At 45.6% G+C, this 25,982-nt stretch overlaps 1 long non-coding RNA gene across 1 annotated transcript in view; it reads left to right on the forward strand.

Annotated features, from left to right (window-relative positions):
• The first annotated feature begins 303 nt into the window (after window positions 1–303).
• Window positions 304–25,982, forward strand: part of LOC137564424 (uncharacterized) — a 41,001-nt gene continuing 15,322 nt past the window's right edge. The window contains exon 1 of the long non-coding RNA XR_011030594.1: window positions 304–403. This is a non-coding gene — a long non-coding RNA (uncharacterized lncRNA). The remainder of the gene's footprint in view (window positions 404–25,982) is intronic.

Here is a 25,982-nt window from a genome sequence, read left to right on the forward strand (position 1 = left end):
GAATACTGTAACCCCCCCCCCCAAAAAAAAAAGAAAAAAAAAAGAGTTGAACTTACATGGGCCTTCTACCGGTCCTGTGCCCGCTCTGAGACAAAACAATCCTCCGGTCCCGGTGCTGGCTCACTTCCGCTGTTGGCGACTTTAGTGTTGCAAACTACTACGCCTGTGCAGTAGTTCACAAGTGAAAGTGGGCCAGTGCGGCCCACAGGAGCTGCGGGGAGCAGCGTTTTTTTTTTGCTACCTGATCAGCTCAGCCTTGTGGATCTGATAGCCTATTTCTTTAATTTTTTTTTTTAGCCTTGAAAGTCGCAAAAAGCGGAAGTGAGCCGTCGGCGTGGACTGGAGGGTCGTTTTATCCGGGAGCGGGCACAGGGCGTCTACGGGGAACTGGTAGAGGCCCCAGGTAAGTTCAACTCTTTTTTTTTGGGGGGGGGGGGGGGTTCAGTACTCCTTTAAAGTGAACCTAAAGCCGATAAAAAAAAATGAGATTAACTCACCTGGGGCTTCCCTCAGCCCCCTGCAGCCGATCGGTGCCCTCGCAGCCCCGCTCTGACGCTCCAGGACCCGCCGGCGAGCACTTCCGGTTTCGCCGTCACCGGCCGACAGGCATGGGAACGCGAGTGATTGTTCGCGTTCCCAGCCTATATATTTATTTATTATTATTTATTTATAAAGCGCCAACATATTACGCAGCGCTGAACATTAATTTAGGTTACAGACAATATTTAGGGGTGACAAACAGCAATATGACAATGCAGGAATACAAGCAAAACCAGATCACACAGCACAGTATGAGTACCAGGTAATGCTTAGTCAGTCATTGGATGGAGCATGGAGATTAGGCAAGCTAGGTTCACTGAGATGCATGGCATGGGTTCACAGTAATGGAGGTGCATGATCAGGTAGGACACAAAAGGAGGAGGACCTTGCCCAAAGGCTTACAACCTCCTGGCCGCAATAGCAGCATAGGGGGTGATATACAGGCTGGGAACGCGAACAATCACTCGCGTTCCCATGCCTGTCGGCCGGTGACGGCGAAACCGGAAGTCGTCGTCGTCGGGTCCAGAAGCATCGGACCTGAGCTGCGAGGGCACCGATCGGCTGCAGGGGCTGAGGGAAGCCCCAGGTGAGTTAATCTCATTTTTTTTGATCGGCTTTAGGTTCACTTTAAAGAGGAACTGTGACCAAGGATTGAACTTCATCCCAGTCAGTAGCTGATACCCCCTTTCCCACGAGAAATCTTTGACTTGATGATTTATACTCCCTTATTATACAGCTTATCCACTGATCCAGAGTCAAGTGACAATGTCTGCTTGTTAAGCAGGAAGTGTTAAATAAAGTTTACTCAGAGAGCAGAGGAAAAAGTAAAAAGAACAGTGTGTATTTGACAGAATCCAAAGCATGGTGTCTGTGCGCAGTTTTATTTTCCGTCAGTGGTCTGCTGTAACTCTACACAGAGAATTTAATGTGTGCATCAAACCAAGTTAAATTTGACAAACCTAGCTTTGCAAATCTGGCCTAATTGGCTATTCATGAGGCAATGCTCATGCAAATATGCATTTGCTTTCGCATGCCAAAATTTGCAGGGTCTAAAACTAATACCGCAAAGCGGTTGCCCTGCGGGAATGAGTTCATGCTACATTAGCACTATCCAGGAGCGCCACGGGGAGGCTTCCCAATGCCCCCATACAACCGGGGGACCGCGGGGCCCCAAGCTCTCTCACTGCCTGGGAACCACAGCGGCATCCTGGAGGGGGGAGGCTGGGAGGGCACCTACCTATCTAACCTATACTGGGGGCACCTACTTATCAAACCTGTATTGGGGGCACCTACCTACCTAGCTAGCCTATACTGGTGGCAACTATACTGGCTACCTATATTGAAGGCACCTACCTAACTAACCTATACTGGGAGCACCTACCTATCTAACCTATGCTGAGGGCAACTATTCTGACTCCCTATATTAGAGGCACCCACCTAGCTAACCTGTACTGGGGGCACCTACCTATCTAACCTATACTGGGGGCACCTGCCTATCTAACCTATACTGGGGGCAACTATACCGGCTACCTATACTGGAGGCACCTACCTGGTTAACCTATACTGGGGGCAACTATACTGGGGCACCTATGCCTGGCTACCTATACTGGGGGGACCAATAGCCGGGCACCTATGCCTGGCTACCTATACTGGGGGGACCTACAGCTGGCTACCTATACTGAGTGCAACTAGACCTGGCTAACCTATACTGCTGGCACCTATACCTGGCTCTGTGGGGGCACAATTTTTACACCTTCGCCCTGGGTGCATTTTAGCCTAGAAACTGCCCTGTACAGGATGATATTTTTCAACAGTTTTACTGTCCGATCGATTTTCTGATCGTTTTTCTAATCGATTTCCATTCACTTCTATGAGAAATCAATCAGAAAAATGATCAAAATTCAGATCGGACCTGTCAGAAATTATCTATCGATTGTCCATCATTCAATACACTTTTTCAAAGTTCCTTTAGTGAAACAAGTCCATATCAATATAGCAACTCTTCTGTGTGAGAGATCGCGGAAAAGCCGCCACATGTGCTACTGAGCAGGCGGCTGATTCCGCGTCCGGTGCGGTGGTTTGCACGCGGAAGCATGTGTTTGGTAGCAAGGCAGAACGCGGAAAAGCCGCCGCATGCAACAACAGTAAGGCAGCTGGTTCCGCGTCCAGCGCGGCGGTTTGCACGCGACAGCGTGTGTCTGGTGTGGCTGAGTCTGTTAGTGCACATAGACTTAGGAATACACGCGCGCGCGCTGAGAGGCAGAATTCTTATACTAAGCAGGAAGAGTCCGCTGATCACGCCGATCAGCTGACTCCTGAGCGGGATACTATTGGTTGAGCAATTAGGGGTGGTGCTGGAGAGCACTACTCCATATATAGTTCCTGCTGGTCACTTGCAAGTTGTCTGCCGTTGCGATCACTACGTGGAAGCACTCAGACCTAGTCAGATCCCCAGTGTGTTTGAACCAGGTGGACCTGGGAATACACACTTAGCCAGATTATTGAATTGTATTCTGTTTATGCTTAAGCTAGTTCCAGGGTGCTGAGACCACGGACCTCGCACTCAGATTAGGGAACTGTATTATCATCTGTGTTATACTCCAGACTAGTTCCAGGGTGCTGAGACCACGGACCTCGCACCTAAGACTAGGGAACTGGTGCAAATCACTTTGTTATACTTCAGAATAGTTCCGGGGTGTAGAGACCAAGGACCTCACACCCAGACTAGGCATTGTTTGATATCGGTTATGACTTATTGCTTTCCTGACTACTCTTCTGTCCGGAGCAGTTAATTGAAGCGCAAGTTGAAATGGGCGCAGCTATTCCGCCAATGTATTTATCGGCTACATCTCTCTCTCTCATGGCGCAGACTGCATGGGCATTTAGCGGCTATAACGTCGGCTCGAGTCAGAAGACGGAGCAGAGGTTGTTTAAAAACACAATAATTCGGCCTCCAGCAATCGCTGGAAGCCAAATTATTTCATTCCCCCACTATCCATGGCGGCCTGGAGGGGGAATAGTAATTAACACGACCGGGACTCGTGCAGAAGCAGGATCAGCCATATACCGGCTGAATCCTGCGCCCAAGTCTACCGGCGCCGATTTCAAATGTACTCCTTCTGTCATCTGATTCGGTACCTCGTATATCTGATACTCCGTTGCCAGACCCTGCTAGCCTTGGATACTGAATCAGCCTTCTGTCTATGTACTTTATCTGTCAGTGTGTTGCCGACCTGGCGTGCCCGACCTCGAGAGCTATCTATCCCCTAAGAGATAGTCTCCAGATCAGATAGTGACATCCACCTTAGGTGTCACTCACTCTCTGACCCCTCCTGTCTCCAGTCTGACTCCTCCCCTTGGAGAGCCTCAGGCTGCTGGAGGGTTCCTGTGCTCCCAGAGCAGTGTCTATTTACTATATATCTCCTGCTCAGCAGGTGCATCACTCAAAGTAATACTGTTACACCAAACACTCACTTATCTATAGGTGCCTAGAGGTTAGCAATATATCTGATTATCGGTGATACTGCAGATCACCAATAATCAGATTCTCTCTGCGTGCTGACACCAATTGTTACATTCTGCTGTAGATTTTATCCTCCATCGATAATTGTTCTCTCGAGATTGTACAATGTATGGTGCACACAAATATAGCTTTATCCTTAAAAATGGTATATAGCGTTCTATTCTTGTATAAATAACTTAAGTAGTAGCAGAAGGGCATTGTACCGTGTTAGCCATCAGTAAAAGCAAGAAGTTTAAAATCAGGATGATACCATTTAACATAAGCAATCTACGTCTTTTTTAAATCAAAATTACATCAATTACATTTTAATTAGAACTTATGACCCAAGTGGTGACCCAAGTGGTGTTCTATGACATCTTTCTAAATCTGATGGACGCCAAGATATATGCGTATGCTCTTAACTTAATCTAGGAACTTGGCATGTTCTTTGGTACATCATTAATTAACTGGGATTTCTGAACACCCCCTGTGGTCACATGTTGCACTGTCTTGATCACATGGCTCATTGTTTTGGTTTGGTATTCATAACAAACAACCATCTATTTTAACCACTTAACCCCCCGCGGTACAGATTTCTCCGTCCCTTTTTGCACCCTTAAAAAACCAAGGGACGGAGAAACCCGTACCTCCCGCGCTACCGCCATTGTCCGCGTTCCCGCCTCTCGTGCGCGCGCTCCCACCGCTCGTGCACGCCGCAACCCACTCGCCCGGAGATCAATGAACGGGAAAATCCATTCCCGTTTGTTGATCTAAGCCCCCGCAATGATCTGCTGCTTCTATGAGAAACAGCGCGATCATTGTGATTTTCCCAGCCTCACACTGCTTCCTGTAAGCGTCCTTCCGGACGCTTACAGGTTGCATGAATACCAACTCACTGTGGCCATCTTGTGGCCAAATAGTAAAACGACACCCTAAAACATTTTACATATACAAATACATTAGTTTTACACAATAAATTAACTCATTACCTCCCACATTCCCCAATTTTTTTTTTTTGTGTAATAAAAAAAAAAAAATACAATAAAAAAAATACATAAATAGTTACCTTAGGGACTGAACTTTTTAAATATTTATGTCAAGAGGGTATAACACTGATACTTTATAAACTATGGGCTTGTAATTAGGGATGGATGCAAAACTGAAAAAAATGCACCTTTATTTCCAAATAAAATATTGGCGCCAAACATTGTGATAGGGACATAATTTAAATGGTTTTATAACTGGGACAAATGGGCAAATACATTTCAAGGGTTTTAATTACAGTAGCATGCATTATTTAAAAACTATAATGGCCGAAAACTGAAAAATAATATTTTTTTCCCACTTTTTTTCCTATTTTCCCATTAAAACACATTTAGAATAAAATAATTATTGGCATAATGTCCCACCCAAAGAAAGCCTAATTGGTGGCGGAAAAAACAAGATATAGTTCATTTCATTGCGATAAGTATTAACCACCCTGGCGTTCTGATTAAATCGCCAGGGTGGCTGCGGGAGGGTTTTTTTTAAATAAAAAAAAAACTATTTCATGCAGCCAACTGAAAGTTGGCTGCATGAAAGCCCACTAGAGGGCGCTCCGGAGGCGATCTTCCGATCGCCTCCGGCGCCCAGAATAAACAAGGAAGGCCGCAATGAGCGGCCTTCCTTGTTTTGCTTATATCGTCGCCATAGCGACGAGCGGAGTGACGTCATCGACGTCAGCCGACGTCCTGACGTCAGCCGCCTCCGATCCAGCCCTTAGCGCTGGCCGGAACTTTTTGTTCCGGCTACGCTGGGCTCAGGCGGCTGGGGGGACCCTCTTTCGCCGCTGCTCGCGGCGGATCGCCGCAGAGCGGCGGCGATCAGGCAGCACACGCGGCTGGCAAAGTGCCGGCTGCATGTGCTGCTTTTTATTTGATGAAAATCGGCCCAGCAGGGCCTGAGCGGCGACCTCCGGCGGTGTTGGACGAGCTGAGCTCGTCCAGACCGCTCAGGTGGTTAATAAAGTTATAGACGAATGAATGGAAGGAGCGCTGAAAGGTGAAAATTGCTCTGGTGTTCAAGGGGTAAAACCCTTCAGTGGTGAAGTGGTTAATACATGCTAAAATATATAGAAATCAAACTTATTTACCTTATTATTTAGGTCTATTAATCATATTCAACTCATTAATTAATAACTCTATGATCACTATACATGATCTCTCTACATGGTTAAAATATCAGTGTATAGCAGACTTAGTTTTTGCGGTGCGTGTCTCTGATGGGCAAGGCTTGCTAAGGAGGCATTACAGCCAGAACTGAGTAGTCAGAACATTTCTCCAGCACTATCTTAATATAAACATAACCTTCTACAGGGAACAAACAGCAGTCAGAAAATGATACTAAGGGTTACTCTAACCAACAATCTAACTCTGGTTAACCTCCCCGGCGTTCAATTTTCCCAGGATTTCTTTGCAAAAAGTGATAAAATGTATTTTTAAAACTTTTTTTTTCCTGTAACTTGCCAAAATGTGTCAAGCAAGGGTCTAGTATACAGTGCAGGAGAGTTTTGATGTGTATGCACGTTTATACTGTTCATAACATGTTTTTATGGATGGACATTTCTGTCCATACCGCTGGGGAGGTTAAACCTGAACTGAAAATAAAAAGTCAAAATAACCATACACAGGTCATACTTACCTCCTGTGTAGTCTACTCTTCAACCTCTTTCTCCTCTCCTGCGTCCCATTTGTCCACTGTGATCAGTGGAATTCTCCATCCTCCTTTTTAAAAATGGCCATCACCCCATAGCAGCTTCCTGGTCAGCACACTGTTAAACTGTTATATCGCCCACTTGAGCCATACGGAACCATGGACATTACCTTGCACATTCAGTTGTAACTGACAGCAGTTGAGATATAACTGACAGCAACTGGTATATTTCAGTTCTGACAAAATATTGTCAGAACTGGAAGGGCTCACTGTAAGAAGAAAATGGTAAGCTTCTGAGAGGAAATGACGGTGAGGTTAGTATGTAATATTCATTTACAGCTACGTCATGTGGTTATTTTAAATAATTTTACTCACTTCAGGTTCCCTTTAAAGCAAGATGGGGATAATTTCTCTGCATTAATATGATTTTCTGACAATCTATCTGCCAGAAAAAACCTCATAGGGCATAAGTCACAAACTTTTTCACCTGTTTTCCTCAGTTTTCACCTTATCTATGTTACATTTTTAAGCTTCCAAAAAACAAAAAATATGGTAATATTAAGGCAAGAAAAGTAATACTGAAATTCAGTTAATCAGGGACAACTTACTTTGAGTGATTATTTTGCTTGTGAATGAGTTGAAAGGGTATTTTTTTTATCAAATAGGTGATTAATAAGTCACTTATAAGTCACTTATGAGAAGTTTTGTGAATAGAGCTCATGGTATATTCCCAGCATAAAGCTGGGTAAAAACTGAAACAGAAAGATGTTTGTTAACCAGTTCACCCCCAAGGGTTTTTACCCTAACGGACCGGAGCAATTTTCACCTGTCAGTGCTCCTCCCTTTTAATCGGCAGTAACTTTATTACTACTAATCTCTAATGAATAGCGGAGATGCCGCCACGTGGGCAAGCGGCAGGGCGGCTATCTCCGCATTCCAGCTGGCGGCCTCTGCCACGTGGCTACATGCTGCTGGTTCGAAGAGCTTTGAGGAAGGCGTGGAGTAGAGATAGAGGGGACCTGCTGAGTGGAGGGAGGAGACCTGATCGATTGGACAGTGGGGAACAGAGACACAATGATCGAATTAGATTGATAACTACATATGGGGCCCACTGGGGTAAACTCCATGACATGCTGGATCGCCACTGGCACATATTAACTGGTTCAACAGAGATTGCAGAAATTATAGATCCTATTCCTAAAATTACAGCAAGACGACCAACAAACTTAAAGGATATGCTGGTTAGAAGTGAATATAGAAAGAGTCCGGCACCAACCACTTGGTTAAATAAGATCCCAGTTACTGGAATGTATAGGTGTGGTGGATGTAAGGCCTGTCCCTATGTACATAGGTCCAAAACTTTTTGGGATAGTGGTGGATCTAAGGAGTATAGGATTCAATCCTTTATGAATTGTAATACCCAAAATGTAGTAGACATGATCACCTGCCCATGTGGCCTTATGTACATAGGGATGACAGAGAGGGCCTTGAAGTCACGTATTCTGGAGCATATGTGTAACATCATAAATGGGAATATGGATATGACACTTGGAAAACACTATGCAGAAAAGCATGGATCGAGATTGCAGGGCACTGTGTTTAAAGAGACACTGAAGCGGAAAAAAAAATTATGATATTATGATTTGTATGTGTAGTACAGCTAAGAAATAAAACATTAAGATCAGATACATCAGTCTAATTGTTTCCAGTACAGGAAGAGTTGAGAAACTCCAGTTGTTATCTCTATGCAAACAAGCCATTAAGCTCTCCGACTAAGTTAGTCGTGGAGAGGGCTGTTATCTGACTTTTATTATCTCAACTGTTCCTGGACTATTTACTTTTCCTCTGCCAGAGGAGAGGTCATTACTTCACAGACTGCTCTGAAAGACTCATTTTGAATGCTGAGTGTTGTGTAATCTGCACATATTATAGAATAATGCAATGTTAGAAAAAACACTATATACCTGAAAATAAAAGTATGAGAATATTTTCTTTGCTGCTAATCTTCTAGTAATTATTCATAGTACACAACCAATTCATTATATCATATATTTTTTTTCGCTTCAGTGTCTCTTTAAGGGAATTTATAAGTTGGGGATTTCTGGGAGACGTGGGGATTGGAGAAATGAACTCCTTTGCAAGGAGAGTATGTGGATCTTTAAATTGCAGACTCTATCTCCCTGTGGCCTTAATAATGAATTTAACCTTAAGGCCTCATTCAGACTATACGCGCTGCCGTGCGCATTTTGGCAGCGCGTATAGTGTGCGACACGCAAGAACGGTAGAAAGGCATAGACAGCCCTTCTACCGTTCCCATCATATGCGCTGCGTGGCAGCGCGATTGCGCTATCGCGTGCTGCACGCATTTTTGGGAAACGCAGCGCAGATCCCATTCATTGTAATGAATGAGATCTGCAGCGCATAGGAGCGCAGATGGCGTGCGATCGGACGCGTTGCGTTCCAATCCACAGCCATCTGCGCTAAATGATGTGAACGAGGCCTAAACCCTTTTTGAATAAGGTGGCATACACCTGAAAAAGGACTATGTGAAGTGATACTCATTATAAATATAGGAGTGATTGGTGCAGGAGTGTATGGAGTCTGTATGTATGGAGACCTACATTTAACTGCAAAACATCCCCTTGACGTTAATTATATCTTTTGATATGTCCCTGCTTTGCCCTTAACAGTGACCGCCTAGAGATAGTATGCTATTGATATTATGTGGTATAGTGTAGTTAAAAGGATCGTTGTAACATACGTGTCAATCGCTGATTGGACGGTATCGGATATATGGACTATCTACTATGATCCATTTGTGCGTACTTGCGCATAAGTAAAAAAGGAAAAGGCAAAAGGAATAGATATCCCTTTAAATGGGTTGCTGAACTGTGCTGCGCGCTGTGGATACACGCTGTGAGATATGCAACCAAAGAGGGAGGAGCATAAGGCAGTATAAGGACGGACTTACGAAGGCCCAATGTACATCCTGACGAATCGCCCAACTTAGGGGCAGGAAACGCGTCGATGGGCGGAGACTGTGCGTCACTGTAGCACCTCCTGCAGACTACACGCCAGGCTGACCTATGGAAGCGCTCTCTGGCGCGCACATGCTCTGGACGAGCTGGGGAGTCAGCGTGGTCCCTCCAAGCTGGATTAAGGCCTGCCATATCGGCAATAAGATACGGAACTTGCACTCCAAAGTTGCTGGACGAGTGAGCGGAATAGACACTTGTGGAAGCGTGGGTACCCACTAGACTGGATCGCACGACGGAAGTGGTGAGATGCAAAGTGCATGTTGACCATCCCTGTTATTATATATCAAACACAGTAGTGGTTATTATGGTCTGGAAGCCTTCATCGATACACTGAACTCCCACAACTATCGCTGCTACGCAGATGGAACTTGATTGCCCCCTATGGGGTGCCTTATTGCTGTTTAAAGCCCTACCATCTTGGACTGTGGCCACTATAGTATGTGTGGGTGCCCAGGCTGTATGTGGATGTGCGGGAGTGTGCGTGTTATGCCGGCTTAGATTAGGTTAATACTGGTCTTGCACGTGCAATACACAGCTAAGTGACTCTAAGATTCTCCAGCATAATTTTAAATTGGTTCTTTTAAATAGCTAATTTTTGCATGCAAATAAGCGAATGGTGCAGTTATTGTATTATAATAAAGTGATCTATCTGGCAAACACACCATGAGCCCCAGCCGTGTATATATTTTTATAGTACTTCATAGGGGCGATGTGTTGCTACATTAGCAAGTACCAGAGATCTATCAAATATTGTTCGAAGTTTGGTGATACCTTCTTCTTTAGAGACATGCTGCTGGTTCGCCTGGTCCTTCTAGTGCACACAGGTTGAGAGCTACGCGTGCGCGGGCCAGGCGACAGGACCTTTATGTCAGTAGAAGGGGAGTCAGCTGATCAGGCCGGTCAGCTGACTCCGGCTGTGCTCCGGATTGGCTGAGTGACTGGGGCGGGGTTGGTGAGAGCTCTGAGTACTTATAGGACTTGCTTGTCAGTTGCAGGTTGTCTGCCGTTGCGAACACTCACGTGTGAGCACTCAGACCTCAGTCAGATCTTACAGTGTGTTAGAACCAGCCGGAGCTGGGAATTCACACTAAGGCCTCTTGCACACTGCAAGTGATTCCGATTCAGATTCCGCTTTTTAATCAGTTTTTACATCCGATTCCGATTCCGATTTGCAGTTTGCATCCTGTACACTGCAAATCAGAATCTGAATCGGATGTAAAAACTGATTAAAAAGCGGAATCTGAATCGGAATCACTTGCAGTGTGCAAGAGGCCTTAGTCAGATTCCGCTGTTAGCTTCAATTGTATAATTGTATTGTTATCTAATAGACTAGTTCCCAGGTGTTGAGATCAAGGACCTCACACCTAAGACTAGGAGATTGCTGTGTTGCTACTAATATATTCTAGACTAGTTCCCAGGTGTTGAGACCAAGGACCTCACACCTAAGACTAGGAGATTGCTGTGTTACTACTGTTATACTCTAGACTATTTCCCAGGTGTTGAGACCAAGGACCTCACACCTAAGACTAGGAGATTGCTGTGTTACTACTGTTATACTCTAGACTAGTTCCCAGGTGTTGAGATCAAGGACCTCACACCTCAGACTAGGATTGTGCTATACTGTTACCTGTTATGATCTCTGGCTTTCCTGAACACTCTCTTGCTTACTGATTAGGTACCTTGCCTATCTTTCTACCCGTTGCCAACCTTGCCTGTACCCGGATACCGTATCAGTCTTCTGTCTCTGTACTTTATCTACTCGTGTGTTGCCGACCTGGCCTGTCTGACCCTTCTGGCCGTCACTCATCCCTTGAGTGATCAGCCTTACTGTACTACTCGTGACACTAACTCTCCAGGGGTCAATTAGCTGCAAGGGCTACCTGCTCCTCAGGAAGACCTTCTTGCAGTTTAGTCAGGGGGCTCTACCCCATAGGAGTCCACTGGCTGCAGTACAGTCTGATTCCCAGTCCATCAGGGAATCCTTGGCTGCAGTACAGTCTGATTCCCAATCCATCAGGGAATCCTTGGCTGCTGTACAGTCTGTCTCTCCTCCGCTTGAGGAGGTCAGCTTCAGCACAGTCAGTGACAGTGGCGGACACAGCCAGCAGTGGGCCCCTGTGCAAAATATCAATTGTGGGCCCCCTGACCTGCGGCACGCTTCGCGCGCTGCGTCAAAGAATGGGCGTGGCGATAACCTGCGGCGCAAAAAACGGGTGTGGATAGAACCTGCGGCACGTAGCGGCGCGGCAAAAAATGGGCGTGGCAATGACTGGATAAGGGCGGGGCTAACTGTAATTTAAAGTGATCCCGGGGTGAGAGTGATATGGAGGCTGCCATATTTATTTCCTTTTAAACAATACTAGTTGCCTGGCGGCCCTGCTGATCTATTTGGCTGTAGTAATAAACTGAATTACACCAGCAACAAGCATGCAGCTTAATCTTCTCAGTTCTGACAATATTGTCAGAAACCCCTGACCTGCTGCATGCTTGTTCAGGGTCTATGGTTAAAAGAATAAGAGGCAGAGGACCAGAACGGCAACCAGGCAACTGGTATTGCTTAAAAGGAGAGAAATATGGCAGCCTCAATATTATTCTCACCTCAGGTTCCCTTGAAAAGTGCAACGCAAAGACAGAGGGCCCAAGCTTTGGTGACCCTTTCCCCAGAAAATTCACATAATTGTGCAGGTTTTCTCAAGAAAATACACGTAATGTGAGCAGATTTGCCCAGAAAATACATTCAATCATGTCGGCAGATTTGCCCAGAAAATACATTCAATCATGTCGGCAGATATGCCCAGAAAATACGTGCAATGATGTCGGCAGATATGCCCAGAAAATACGTGCAATCATGTTGGCAGATATGCCCAGAAAATACGTGCAATCATGTTGGCAGATATGCCCAGAAAATACGTGCAATCATGTCGGCAGATATGCCCAGAAAATACGTGCAATCATGTCGGCAGATATGCCCAGAAAATACGTGCAATCATGTCGGCAGATTTGCCCAGAAAATACGTGCAATCATGTCGGCAGATTTGCCCAGAAAACACATGCAATCATGTAGCAAATTTGCCCAGAACATACATGCAATCATGTGGCAGACCTGCCCAGAACATACACCTGCTAAAATAAATAATAAAAAAACCATTTACTCACCTGCAGCAGCAGACCTCCTGTCCCAGCCTCCATCTGGCGCGCAGCTCCCATGGGTGGTTGGGTGGATAGGTAGCCTGGTGGGTGAGTGGGTAGGTAGCCTGGTGGGTAGGTAGCCTGGTGGGTAGGTAGGTAGGCAGCCGGGTGGGTAGGTAGGTAGCCCTTAGCCGGGTGGGTAGGTAGCCTGGTGGGTGGCTGGGTAGCCGGGTGGGTGGCCGGGTGGGTAGGTAGCCTGGTGGGTGGGTAGGTGGGTGGGTGGGTAGGTAGGTAGCCTGGTGGGTCTTTAGGTAGGTAGCCTGGTGGGTTGGTAGGTAGCCGGGTGGGTAGGTAGCCGGGTGGGTGGGTAGGTAGGTAGCCTGGTGGGTGGGTAGGTAGCCGGGTGGGTGTGTAGGTAGCCGTGTGGGTGGTTAGGTAGCCGGGTAGGTAGCCGGGTGGGTGGTTAGGTAGCCGGGTAGGTAGCCGGGTGGGTGGTTAGGTAGCCGGGTGGGTGGTTGGGTAGCCGGGTGGGTGGGTAGCCGGGTGGGTAGGTAGCTGGGTGGGTGGTTAGGTAGCCGGGTAGGTAGCCAGGTGGGTAGGTAGCCAGGTGGGTGGTTAGGTAGCCGGGTAGGTAGCCGGGTGGGTAGGTAGCCGGCACGGTGGTTAGGTAGCCGGGTAGGTAGCCGGGTGGGTAGGTAGCCGGGTGGGTGGTTAGGTAGCCGGGTGGGTGGGTAACCGGGTGGGTGGTTAGGTAGCCGGGTGGGTGAGTAGGTAGCCGGGGGGGTAGGTAGCCGGGTGGGTGGGTTGGTAGCCGGGTAGGTAGCCGGGTGGGTGGGTAGCCGGGTGGGTGGTTAGGTAGCCGGGTGGGTAGGTAGTCGGGTGGGTGGTTAGGTAGGTGGGTAGGTAGCCGGGTGGGTGGTTAGGTAGCCAGGTGGGTAAGGTAGCCGGGTGGGTGGGTAGCTATCCGGGTGGGGGGCCCGACTCCTATCCTCCCTCCCTCACCTCGGGGGGCCCCCCTCCCGGTATGCGCGGTGGCCGGCGGGAGAGCAGAAAATACAGGAAGTCTCCGGCCACCTGCACCTCAGGGGTCCACTGGCTGCAGTAGAGTCTGTATCTTCCGCTCCTCGGGAGTTAACCTTTTCTTGCTGTTGCACCAAACACTATACCACATTAGGTGTCCTGTGTCAAGCTATACTGGTATTATTGGTGATTCTGTAGATCACACATAATCGGGTATAGCATCTGTATTATTGGTGATACTGCAGAGCACCAATAATCAGAAATACTCTGTGTGCTGACACCAATCGTTACATAATCACAACAAAATGATCTATACCTTGTTTTTTTCGCCACCAGTTAGCCTTTTTGTGGGTAGTACATTTTGCTAAGAATTCTTTTATTCTAAATGCATTTTAATGGGAAAAATAAGAAAGAAATGGAAACAATTCATTATTTCTCAGTTTTCGGTTATTATCGTTTTAAAATTAAAACGTTCTCCTGTGGATAAAACCGATACATTTTATTTGCCCAGTTGTCCCAATTATTAAACCATTTAAATTATGTCCCTATAAAAATGTATGGCGACAATATAGTGTTTGGAAATATAGGTGTTATTTTTCAGTTTTTTGTTTTTTTTTGGTCAGGTCCATAATTACACGCCCCTATGTAGTAAAGTAAAAGTAATTTTCCTTCATAAAATATAGATTAAAAAAGCTCTAAGGCAACTATTTATGTATTTTTTTTACAAGTGCTTTTTTTTTGGGGGGGGGGGGGGGGCTTTGGCAGTGTAAGGTATTAATTTTATTGATATTTTAATAAGTGTATGTGTATGCATTTGTCTGTGTGTGTAATTTTACCTTTTGGCCACTAGATGGCGCTAGTGATCACTCTCCCATTTTATAGGAAGTGATCACTTTTTTTACTACGCTGTGACTGTTTCCTGTTTTATGAATGGACGTATCCGCTGTTCGCAATCACGTCCATTCATTCCAGGCATTGCGATTGGGTAGAGGACCGCTCAGTCCTCTTTCCCAATGGCTGAACATGGGGTCCCAACGGTAAGGGGGGACGAGCACACGTGCAGAGCAGCCGCGGGCGAGTAACGCATTAACGTGCTGTTGCCATTAACAGGCTCAAACAGCACGTTTTAATATGCTACAATGTCATTAAATGGTTAATAAAATTAAATTGCGGAGAGCAACAGTGGAGACCCCTTATGGGATTTGAATGGGAAGTACCCTGAATGCAATTCAGTGTTGTGCAGATTCAAGTTCAGGTGAAGTTTTCCTCACGACACTATAATAAATGCACTATTTACAGCAATGTGTGCTGTGAGGAGCTCCCTCTTCTGTACAGACTAGGAAGTGCTGGTATTTTTTCACCATTTAGGAAGTACACAGTGGGTATATTGTGTTTCTGACAGAAAACACCAATTCCTTTCACAGAGCATATTGGATATAAAGCCTGCGATACACAGGCATATAGTAGCCTCATTCCGCACATGGCTGATTACTCTCTTTGTCAGTGAATGGATAAGTGAGTGAAAGTGCATCACTTCATCTCAATCAAATCACTGGCGTGTGGTCCGGTGTTAGTCATGGAGAGAATCCGAAGACATAATAACAGCAGTGGTGTAAGCAAAATTTTACAGTTAGGGGTTGAGTCACTAAGGCTCCCTGCACACTGCAAATCCGATTTGCGATTCCGATTCCGATTTGCAATTCCGATTTGCCCTGAATACAATCAACAGAAAAAAACGGAGGAAAAAATGCAGCATGCAGTAACAATTAAAAATCGGAATCGGATGTAAAAACCGATTAAAAATCAGAGTCGGAATCGCATGCAGTGTGCAGGGAGCCTTATAACTATTGCGCAAGGTAAATGAGAGACTGTGAGGTAAAGGTTATGCATCTGCACTGCCGGCAGTGTAGATTGCACTCTTAACTAGTTAAAGACCGCCTCACGCTAATCGGCGCGAGCACGGCGGTAGCCCCAGGGCCGCCTAACGCCAATTGTCGTGCAGTACTGGGGGCGTGTTTTGCAGAAGGTCGCGTGCGCCGATGCTCTGCTCCGTCATTAGTCTCCTAGGGACTGTTAGTCGGCGAAACCGCCATCTATTTACACCGTACAGCGCTGCGATCTAAAGCAGCGCTGTACTGGGGACAGCCGTGTGACACGGCTGTCCCCTCCGGAGTTGCAGGAAGTGATCGGCTCTCATAGGCTGATGTCTATGGAGGTAGTCACTATGACTGGCTGGCGGGGGCATCCTGGAAATAGAAAGAAAAAAAAACATCATTTTTATATAAAAAAAAAAGATATAAATATTTACAAGAAACAAACAAACACCCCAGCAGCGATCAGAGCCTTCCAACACAGCAGAAGGGCTGTGTTGGAAGGCTCTGCAGCAGGGGCCTAGTTAGGAAAAAAATAGCTTGGACACTGGGGGGGGGGGGGGGGGGGGGGGTGTAAGCCCAGGGCCCTCAACAGGTTAAAGTGCACGCACTCCTTGTAAATTAGGCGCGCTAGTATCACGGATGCGGTGCTGCACTACCATGTGTAATTTACCCTGAGGGCGCGCACCTTAAGAGTGCATGCTATGCTGCCAGCAGCGTACATAGCGAGCGTGCGTAACCCTTACCACACAGTCTTTCATGTACCGCGTGCTGAACAGTGCAATAGTTATTAGTGAGTCAGGACCTTAGTCGTTAATCATTTGCCGTCCACGTCACGCCGCTGGGCGTGGCCACGGCGGCAGCCCCAGGACCGCCTAACACTGATCGGCGTAAAATCATGGGGGGGGGGGGGGATTTGCAGAAGCACGCGCATCTCCGCTTGGATGACGGAGCTCCGCTGTGTGTGACACGGCCGTCCCCCTGGGACGCAGGAGAGTAATTAGCTCTCATCTCATTGGCTGAAGCCTATGACAGCCGATCGCTGTCATAGGCTTGCTAGGGGAGGAAGGGTAGGGAAAAAAATATATAAATAAATAGGTTTATTAATTATTTTAAAAAAAGCAAATATTTGTAAAAAAAAAAAAAAAAAAAAAAACACTGGGGGAGCGATTACAACTCACCAACAGAAATCTCTGCTGGTGGGCAGAAAACTGAGAGAATCACTTGTGTGCTGAGTTGTACGGCCCTGCAGCGAGGCCTTAAAGCTACAGTGGCCTAATTTGTAAAAAAAATGGCCAGGTCACTAGGGGCGGTTTAAGCCTATGGTCCTTAAAGTGAACCAGAGACGAAGCACCCTGATGTATTTCACCATATATATCAGTGGGAACATTAGAGAAAACACCTACCCTGCTCTCTGTTTCATCCTTCACTGCACAGCCTGCTTGTTACCAGCCCTGATAAAATCCCCCACAGAGCATTTAGTCTGGCTTTGCTCAGGAATCATTATAGCTGTGTCTGTCTTCTCTGATGTCTTTCCAAGCACAAGCCTGCCCCCTTCTGGCTCTGCTATAATGACTCAGCTATAATGATTCCTGAGCAAAGCCAGACTGAATGCTCAGTCGGGGATTTTATCAGGGCTGATAAGAAACAAGCTGTGCAGTGCAGAATGAAACAGAGAGCAGGGTAGATGTTTTCTTTAATGTTCCCACTGGTATATATGGTAAAATACATGAGGGTGCTTCGTCTCTGGTACACTTTAAGTGGTTAATGGTATCACCTAAATGCAGGCATGTAACTACAATGATCCAGGCCGCATTGCCTCAAAACAGGTAATTTTGGCGCCTGCGGTAAATGGACAATTTGGGCACCGCCATTGGCACTAATGTTCATTAGCCCAAGCATGTATAGGGCTAATGGATGACAGACGGGCACCGCGACACAGGACAGGTCATGTATAAATGCACACATACATGCACATTTATACACTGCAGGTCTTGTCGTTGTTACCGCCGTGCACCCGATCGACCACAACAGCCCAACATCTTGCAGCATGTCCGATCGGCCCGAAATTGGTCACATCCTCGATCGGGCAGGCACTTGGCGGCACCGATTTTCACGCTTTCCGATAATAATTATCGAATTGGATGGTCGATTGGCCACAAGATGTATGGGCACCTTAAGAATATGTTTTCCCAGCCAAGCTGAGTCTTTATGCTTATGTACACGTCCCCCGATGACTGTCAGCTTGTATACCTTCCTTGTATACATCTCACAGAGTATCTATGCGAATGTTCCACTGTGAGCTGTGCGTTAAAGAAGATAGAGAAAACGACTAGAACTCCCCGTGAACAATGCATTCTCATTAAAGATTTAAATTTCTCTGGTAATAACATGTATCTGTTCCCCAGAAACAATCGTTCCCAACGGGACGCCACATAACGCGCGCAGCATTCCCTACAGAGCGGAGGATATACCTCCTACCTACAGAGCAGCATTCATTAAATATATGGAGTGCGGGCATACATATGTCTCAAAATACCTTCAAATGCTACAGCAATAATGCAGCTTAGTGCGGCGTCTGGTAGCTCAGCACACTGGAAAGAAACATAACGATATAGAGAGCGCCGTTCAACTGCCAGCCAATAACGTGCCTCCCTACATGTACAGAACAGGCTGGAGGACGGTGGCACCAAAAGATGGTAACATTATTTAGAAACAGTTTAAAAATGAGAGGTAGTAGTTGGCTTAAAGAGAAACTCTGACCAAGAATTGAACTTTATCCCAATCAGTAGCTGATACCCCCTTTTACATGAGAAATCTATTCCTTTTCACAAACTGATCATTAGGGGGCGCTGTATAAATGATATTGTGGTGAAGCCCCTCCCACAAGAAGCTCTGAGGACCATGGTACTCCTGGAAGTTTCCTGTCTGTGAACCTTGCTGCATTGTGGGAAATAGCTGTTTACAGCTGTTTTCAACTGCCAAAAAAAAACCATGCAGCAGCTACATCACCTGCCAGCAGTAAAAATGTCACCATGTGATAAATTTCAGAATGTAGATCAGGGATTTAAAAGATTTTACAATGGGCAAACACTGACTAAATCATTTATACATAATTATTGTAAAAATGAAGCACTTTTTTTATTACATTATTTTCACTGGAGTTCCTCTTCAAGCAGGGGCGTAACTAGAAATCCCTGGGCCCCCCTGCAAAACGTTGGATGGGGCCCCGCAGCTGTCATTGCTGGAGGGGGGAGCGCTAATGTTAACCCGAGGTAATGGTGGTGGGGAGTCGGGCCCCCCTCCCCACTGCTATTTGTGCCTGCTGCTCCCCCTTCCTGTGCTGAGCCCCCCCTTCACTTAAAATGACCCTGGAGGGCCCCAGGACCAGGGGCCCCTTCAAGCTTCTCCCCCTAAGGGCCCCCCTGTGGCTGCATCCCTTGCAGAGGCTATTGTTACGCCCCTGGGCTTAAGATAGCCATACATCAGACAATGATGGGCAGATTCATCCAAGAGACAAATCTCTCTCTGATTGATCTGATCGGAGGGAGATCTGTTGGCTGCTCATACACCGCAGGCCGATTCCCAATCGGTATCAGTATGAAATCTCTCAGGAATTTGACACGTCCGCCGCTGCCCCCCAGTGTATAAATGGGGGCCACATGTATGTGTGTGCATTTCTATATTGCCTATGCTATATATGCTGCCGGCCTATAGCACACAGGTGTGTGACATCACACATGCACCACACTGGCGGCATGTTTACCGCTAACAGAGGAGCGAGGGATTCCAAAGATGGATGAGCAGCTCGCGGTGGGCGACACAGATCAGGTATTGTATAAATGCACACGTGGGGCACATTGATACACTAGGGCAGGGGTGTCAAACTTAAATACAAAGTGGGCCAAAATTGTACACTGGGACCTAGTCATGGGCCGAAATTGTACACCGGGACCTAGTCATGGGCCGAAATTGTACACCGGGACCTAGTCATGGGCCGAAATTGTACACCGGGACCTAGTCATGGGCGGAAATTGTACACCGGGACCTAGTCATGGGCCGAAATTGTACACCGGGACCTAGTCATGGGCCGAAATTGTACACCGGGACCTAGTCGCAGGCCAACCTAAATGTCTACTGGCTACCTTCCTCCCTTATAAAATTCCATGGTGTCTAATGGCCCTCCTCTCATATACAGTTCCCTTTTGTCTAGTGGTCTTCCCTCCCCCCTATACAGTTCCTTGGTGTCTAGTGCCTCCCACCCATTCTCTATACAGTCCCCTAGTGTTTATTGCTACCTCCTCCATATGGCTTCCCTGGTGATCTAGGGCTTCACCTTCAATATAGCTTCCCTGGTGGTCATGAGTGGGCCAAACATAATGCAAAGTGGGGAAACCACTTGGGGCCAAATTTAATGGCTTTGAGGGCCAGATTTGGCCCAAGGGCCAGAGTTGTATGCACTAGGGGCTGCACACCTGATCAACCACAATGGCCCGACATCTTGCAGCAAGTCCAATTTTCAGCCTGAAATTGGTCATATTGTCCATTGGGCATGCTCTTGGTTTCACTGATTTTCATCCAATTAGATAATAACTAACTAATCGGATGGTCAGTCGGCCACCACGTCGAGAGATTTATGGCCACCTTTATGTCTCCTGCAGAGCATTAAAGCCAAATTGAATGTTTATTGCACAAAATAAACAAGTTTAGACAACACGTTTCGGGGGCATTCAGGACAGGTGCAGGTTCATGCCAAATGGTGCCGTGTGGCTAATGGAGATCTCTCATATGCTCCTCAATGAACTCCTTTAGTCACACTGCAATTTTTGGTACAACTGACCTGATGAAGTGGGGAACGCCCCAGCAAAACGTGTTTTCTTATTTTAGTACTTCCTAATCAAGGGCTATTTCACCAGGAGCGTGACCAGCAAGGACCCTCGCAACCTCAAGTGGTGGCAGTTATTCCTCTGTCAGCCTTATTGGTGGTTGCATATCTATTGCAACCTGAATATTGTGAGTAATCCTTTTATTCTTGGATTTATCTGGTACCTTGGCATATTACACTATTGGCTCCTGTTTTTTGTCTTTGTGTTTTCCTGGTCATGGAGTTTCCTGGTCCACTACCTTGCAAGCCCTACATGTAGGGGTACGTTATTGGCCAATAGTTAAGAAATACTGTCCCTTGTGGTGTTTCGTGATCACCAATGTCCTTCCTCAGGTTAGCCACTCTTGGTGGAAACCTTCTGCTAGCAACTGTAGTGTACACCAGATCATTTTTACAAAAGATTGGAGCTATATCTTGGCTTGTCTGACATCTCCTGTATTACCCTTAAAGTGAATGGGAACTGCATTTAAAAAAAAATGAAGCAAATACTTACCTAAGGAGAGGGAAGGCTCTGGGTCGTATAGAGCCTTCCGTCTCCTCTCTCGGTGCTCTCTATCCTGTGCTGGCTCCTCCCCCCCCATTTCAATCCCCCGCCGAAAGGGTATTTGGAAGTCTTTGGGAGCCGTGTCCTCCCGAAGACGTGCGGCTCCATACTGCACAAGCGTGAGCGTGCGTGCGCAGGCGCAGTACAGGGCCGCCCTTCTTCAGGAGCACTCGGACTCCCTGAAGACTTCTGAAGCCTCCTTCGGACGGGTAAAGCAGTATTTGACTAAATTAGTCAAATACTGCTACCGGGCGAGCCAGCACCGGAACGGGGGGACCAGGAGAGGAGCGGGAAGGCTCTATAGGACCCAGAGCCTTCCCTCTCCTTGGGTAAGTATCTGTCTCATTTTTTTTAAATGCGGTTCCCATTCACTTTAAAGGACATCCGAGTTGAAAATAAGCTGATGAGCTAAACAATTGTACCTATCCTCCTTTTCCTAAAAATGACTCTTAAGACGTCTCATGATTTTATTTTAAATGTATAAGTTATTACTGTTTAATTGTCTTTGCTCAATGACACAGTCATTGAAGTATGCAGGAGCTAAAATCTATGAACAATTGACCCTTTTTATCTCTTTCCTGTTCTCAGAAGCCATTTACTGCCGGAAAAATTATTCAAACCTCTGGCAAATTTTGACTTAAAGTTACTTTTATTCAACCAGCAAGTATTTTTTTATGGAAAATGACATAGGTGTCTCCCAAAAGATAACAAGATGATGTACAAGAGGCATTATTGTGGAAAAAAATTATTCTCAGCTTTTATTTACATTTGAGCAAAAAAATGTCCAGTCCAAAATGATTCATACCCTTCTCAATAATCAATAGAGAAGCCTTTATTGGCTATTACAGCTATCAAACACTTAATTGCAGACCAGCTTTTTGTATATCTCCACAGGTATTTTTGCCCATTCAGCTTTAGCAATGAGCTCCAAATCTTTCAGGTTGGAGGGTCTTCTTGCCATAACCCTGATCTGTTGCTCCCTCTGCAGGTTTTCAATTGGATTCAAGTCAGGACTCTGGCTGGGCCACTCCAAAACATTAATGTTGTTGTCTGCTAACCATTTCTTCACCACTTTTGCTGTGTGTTTTGGGTCATTTTCATGCTGAAATGTCCACTGGTGCCCAAGGCCAAGTTTTTCTGCAGACTACTTGTTGCCGTTGAGAATCCTCATGTATTGCTTTTTTTTTTCATGGTGCCCTTTACTGTAATTAGGTTCCCTGGTCCATTGGCTGAAAAACAAGCCCAAAGCATTAAGTTCCCAACACCATGTTTGACAGTGGGGATGGTGTTCTTTGGGTTGAAGGCTTCTCCTTTTTTTCCTCCAAATGAAGGAAACATCATTGTGACCAAACAATTCAATTTTTGTTTCTTCTGACCATAACCAGAAGTCTTTGTCCAGATGAGTGCCCTATCTGGAGAAGTGGCATCCTCCTTGACCTGCAACCCAGCAGTGTGTACTCTGGTTGAACTTGATGGACGCATGTCTTTTTTCAACCAAAATAACTGTAATTATGTAACTATGTAACTATGCATTGTCCGTTGGATTGTCTGCCTTGAGACATTGCATTTGCCACCAGCAGAGCCCAGATTCACCAGGATGGCCTTGGTGGTGACCCTTGGATACTTTTTCACCTCTCTCACTATCCTCCTGGCCAGCACAGGTGTCACTTTTGGCTTCCGACCACATCCTCTGAAATTTTCCACATTGCAGAACATTTTGTATTTCTTTTGTTTAAGTCAGCGTTTATTCAACAAAGATAAAAAGGAACATATGACAAAATATGCAGTGTAGCAGTGCGACTCCTAGCCTCTCCAACAGTCTAAAGAGTACAGTCAGACATCGATTATTAAATAAACCAGAATAGATACAGGGAGTGCAGAATTATTAGGCAAATGAGTATTTTGACCACATCATCCTCTTTATGTATGTTGTCTTACGCCAAGCTGTATAGGCTTGAAAGCCTACTACCAATTAAGCATATTAGGTGATGTGCATCTCTGTAATGAGAAGGGGTGTGGTCTAATGACATCAACACCCTATATCAGGTGTGCATAATTATTAGGCAACTTCCTTTCCTTTGGCAAAATGGGTCAAAAGAAGGACTTGACAGGCTCAGAAAAGTCAGAAATAGTGAGATATCTTGCAGAGGGATGCAGCACTCTTTAAAATTGCAAAGCTTCTGAAGCGTGATCATCGAACAATCAAAATAGTCAACAGGGTCGCAAGAAGCGTGTGGAAAAGCCAAGGCGCAAAATAACTGCCCATGAACTGAGAAAAGTCAAGCGTGCAGCTGCCAAGATGCCACTTGCCACCAGTTTGGCCATATTTCAGAGCTGCAACATCACTGGAGTGCCCAAAAGCACAAGGTGTGCAATACTCAGAGACATGGCCAAGGTAAGAAAGGCTGAAAGACGACCACCACTGAACAAGACACACTTGCTGAAATGTCAAGACTGGACCAAGAAATATCTCAAGACTGATTTTTCTAAAGTTTTATGGACTGATGAAATGAGAGTGAGTCTTGATGGGCCAGATGGATGGGCCCGTGGCTGGATTGGTAAAGGGCAGAGAGCTCCAGTCCGACTCAGACGCCAGCAAGGTGGAGGTTGAGTACTGGTTTGGGCTGGTATCATCAAAGATGAGCTTGTGGGGCCTTTTCGGGTTGAGGATGGAGTCAAGCTCAACTCCCAGTCCTACTGCCAGTTTCTGGAAGACACCTTCTTCAAGCAGTGGTACTGGAAGAAGTCTGCATCCTTCAAAAAAAACATGATTTTTATGCAGGACAATGCTCCATCACACGCGTCCAAGTACTCCACAGCGTGGCTGGCAAGAAAGGGTATAAAAGAAGAAAAACTAATGACATGGCCTCCTTGTTCACCTTATCTGTACCCCATTGAGAACCTGTGGTCCATCATAAAATGTGAGATTTACAAGGAGGGAAAACAGTACACCTCTCTGAACAGTGTCTGGGAGGCTGTGGTTGCTGCTGTACGCAATGTTGATGGTGAACAGATCAAAACACTGACAGAATCCATGGATGACAGGCTTTTGAGTGTCCTTGCAAAGAAAGGTGGCTATATTGGTCACTGATTTGCTTTTGTTTTGTTTTTGAATGTCAGAAATGTATATTTGTGAATGTTGAGATGTTATATTGGTTTCACTGGTAAAAATAAATAGTTGAAATGGGTATATTTTTTTTGTTAAGTTGCCTAATAATTATGCAGAGTAATAGTCACCTGCACACAAAGATATCCCCCTAAAATAGCTAAAACTAAAAACAAACTAAAAACTAATTTCAAAACGATTCAACTTTGATATTAATTAGTTTTTTGGGTTCATTGAGAACATGGTTGTTGTTCAATAATACAATTATTCCTCAAAAATACCACTTGCCTAATAATTCTGCACTCCCTGTAGATTCAAAGTCAGTTATCACTTTTAAAAGTGAGAGGTAATATTAAATACAATATAATGAACGTCACATAATATGCAAAACCTCAGACTGAATCTTTTACAAGGTCAAAATCAGCAAGACCAGGGGTATCTAACCATAAAGCCCATATGTTTTCAAACTTCTGATTAATTTTTCATTTTTTAGGTAATTATTCATATGTAACAACCAATCACTAGGTTTGGGAGGGAGTGGTTGCTTCCACATCAAAGTATTAATTTGCTAGCTTGGAACAACGCTCTTTGGGGGAGATTTATCAACGCATTACCGACAGTTTTTTCACCTTAATCTGTTCTAACCAGCAGGGAGAACAGTTCTGCATGATAATAAGAACCTTCTTAAATCCTAGGTAATAGCGGCAGTTTAGCGTGAATTTCTAGAGCTGCACTACAGTTAAGAAAAGTGCAAATCCATCCCTAAACTGGCACAGATTAAGAAGTGCTCGATAGCAGTTCTACAGGTGTAGAACTGCAGGCTAGACATGATTGCAGAGTGCAGCCTATACATGATTTGTGATGTGCTCCTCCCCCCTGCTGAATTCCTCCTCAGAGCCTGCTGCTATCGCTACAGCAGGTGTGTTGGTTACCTCAGCAACAACAATTCCCCTCACACACTGCACTGTCTGAGAGACCTTCCTAGCTCCTCCTATTATACAACAGTTTTAGAAGGAATCTGCACTATCTAACGATTTCTTAAGATACCTGAGACATTTCTGCATGGATTTCTAAAAACCTACCAATATTTTGTTTTAGACACTCTTGATAAATCTGGCCCTTTGTACCATTAATTGCACATTCTCTGCCATATTCAGTCCAGACAATAAACCAAAGATGCAAGTTTTAGTTGTTCTTGAAATGGCAGAGCAAGTGACAGTGTCCAATGTATCAAACCCCTCCATCCAATACCTATGCAATTTCGGACATTTCCATAGCATGTGTAAAAGGTCCCCATGGTCTCTCATACATCTAGCTCATAATGGATCATCCCTCAGGCCCATGCTATGTAATTTTTTGGGTGTTAAATAACTCCTATGAATTATGGTGAATTGAAATAATTTTTGTGCAGCACTGGTAGAAATCAGCGGTACAGCCTGAAGTATATCCTGCCATTCCTCCGCAGTCACTTCTCCCAAATCCCGTCGCCACCCCTCTAAACATTTCAATGGATATTTATTAAGAAAGAGTGCTAATAAAAAGGCATAACTATAAGAAATAAATCCACTTCTAGATGTAGTTTGACTAATCATATTAACCACCCTGGCGTTCTATTGAGATCGCCAGGGTGGCTGCAGGAGGGGTTTTTTTTAATTG

The sequence above is a fragment of the Hyperolius riggenbachi genome, chromosome 3 (assembly GCF_040937935.1).
Source record: "Hyperolius riggenbachi isolate aHypRig1 chromosome 3, aHypRig1.pri, whole genome shotgun sequence".
Lineage (NCBI taxonomy): Eukaryota > Metazoa > Chordata > Amphibia > Anura > Hyperoliidae > Hyperolius > Hyperolius riggenbachi.